At 37.1% G+C, this 2,441-nt stretch overlaps 1 non-coding gene across 1 annotated transcript; it reads right to left on the minus strand.

Moving 5' to 3' along the window:
* Positions 1 to 1,360: 1,360 nt before the first annotated feature.
* Positions 1,361 to 1,489, minus strand: LOC111559183. Its single transcript, XR_002739998.1, has one exon. It is a non-coding gene; the product is annotated as a U6atac minor spliceosomal RNA (small nuclear RNA).
* Between the last annotated feature and the right edge of the window lie 952 nt (positions 1,490 to 2,441).

Raw genomic sequence — 2,441 nt, forward strand, 5'->3', positions numbered from 1 at the left:
CCTCAGTTCTCTGTCTTTAAGAGTGTCTTATGGTTTGTTTCCCTCTGTCTCCCCCTCTATATGTTCATCTGTTTTGTTTCTTAAATTCCACATATGAGTGAAATCATGTGGTATTTGTCTTTCTCTGACTAACTTATTTCGCTTACCATAATCCACTGTAGCTCAATCCATGTCGTTGCAAATGGCAAGACTTCATTCTTTTTGATGGTTGAGCAATATTCCATTATGTGTGTATGTGTATTACATACCACATCTTTTTTATCCATTCATCTATTGATAGACATTTGGGATCTTTCCATAGCTTGGCTATTGTTGATAATACTGATATAACCATTGGGGTGCATATACCCCTTCACATCTCTATTTTTGTATCTTTTGGGTAAATACCTAGTAGTGCAATTGTTGGATCATAGGGTAGTTCCATTTTTAACTTTTTGAGGAAACTCCATACTGCTCTCCAGAGTGACTGCACCAGTTTGTGTTCCCACCAACAATGTAAGAAGGTTTCCCTTTCTTCATATCCTCACCAACACCTGTTGTTTTTTGTGATGTCCAACCTCTTCTTCACTTTCTGCCCTCCATGACTCCAGTGCTTCAACCATGGAAGCCTCTTTATTGTACCTGTCTGTGAGATAACATATATGAAAACATTCAGTATGTCAGCCCAATCCCTTTCCTTCCCCATGGGTTCTCACTTCAAAACACTTCCTAGCACAGACATTCTCAAATGTTTTACACCTTGGGTCCCTTTGGCAGCTAGATGTAGCCTGTAGCTCCCTTAAGAGAATAATATTTTTATAAATGCATAAAATTAAATGAATAGAATTATAACTGAAATTTATTATATTGAAATATGGTTTTGAATTTTAAAAAAAGATTGTAATTTGATAACATATATGCTTATTTATTAATACATTAAATAAGAGTATCTAGTGATAGACATAACTATCATAATTTCAATTTTAGTATATGTGCTGCCGAAGCGAGCACATAACTATCATAATTTCAAAGTGATAAGCATAAATGATACTTTAAGAAATGTGAAACAAATGTAATGTGATGAAAGTCTTTATTGGTGACATTATTGTGGTTCCTTGCCTAGGTTAGTAATTGAAAGACATGCTCAAATTAAGTTAAAGGTAAGTGAAAATAAAGGCATAGGCCTTTTCCCTGTATATGCGTAGACCTCTATGCATTCCATATTCTGACTGTTCTTGCTTCATAATGCCATAACTACCTTGTTTGCTTAGTGGACAAATTTATTACAAACCATTTATTCATTTTTTTACATTGGTTACATGTTGAAATAATACTGTAGATATATTGGGTTAATAAAATATACTACAAAATTAATGTAACCCAAAAACGTTGGTGAGATGCCACGAAATAATAGGTGGCAGTGCCTTAATTGTATGCATGTTGTCAGGCCTGAGGGCCTCTTTCATCCTTGTCAAGGGGAGTGCTAACCTTCTCTCCTTTCATAAAACGCTATTACGAAAAAACTATTAAGTGCATATTATGTGCTCTTCTCTCTGTACCCATTAAAATGTATCTTATCACTTGTGATGTGAGGTAGATATTGCTATCCATACCTTAAAGGTGGGAAAATGGAGGGATCATTTCACATTGACTTCAGATCACACAGGTAAGAAGGGACTGCTAGCCCTGGAGCCTCCAGAAATTTTGACACAGAGCTATGTTCTTTCTTCTTATTTATTTGCTTCAGCTCTTTGTTTTACTTTGTTCTTATTAAGTTTTTATTTAAATTCAATTTATTTAACATACAATGTACTATTAGTTTTCAGGTGTAAAATTTAGTGATTTGGCACATACAACTCACAGTGCTCATCACAAGTTCAGTCATAATCCTCATCACCTAACCCATCACCTACATACCTCCCCTCTAATAACCATCAGTTTGTTCTCTATAATTAAGAGTCTGGGGGCACCTGGGTGGCTCAGTCGGTTAAGTGTCCGACTTCAGCTCAGGTCATGATCTCACAGTTATTGAGTTTGAGCCCCGTGTCAGGCTCTCTGCTGTCAGAACAGAACCCACTTTGGATCCTTTGCCCCCCTCCCTCTCTCTCTGCCCCTCCCCTGCTTGTGCTCTGCTCTCTCAAAATAAATAAATAAAACTTTAAAAAGTTTGTTTCTTGGTTTGCCTTTTTTCCCCTATACGTGTTTGTTTTGTTTCTTAAATTCCACATATGAGTGAAATCATATGGTATATGCTCTTTGGATGGTAGAATATAATTGGAGCATGTGGCTCAGTTTAGTAAATTACTGAGTATCTGTGTGAGGGAGTAAGGAAACCTTGTTCACTGAAGAAGCCAACAGACTGCATGTCCCAGTAGGGGAGGGACAAGGATGCTGGAGCTCTAACGGAGAGTCTCCTCAGGTCTCACTATGAAAAGATTCTGAAGGAGGGGCTTATGCCTGCT

This window comes from Felis catus, chromosome X (assembly GCF_018350175.1).
Source record: "Felis catus isolate Fca126 chromosome X, F.catus_Fca126_mat1.0, whole genome shotgun sequence".
Lineage (NCBI taxonomy): Eukaryota > Metazoa > Chordata > Mammalia > Carnivora > Felidae > Felis > Felis catus.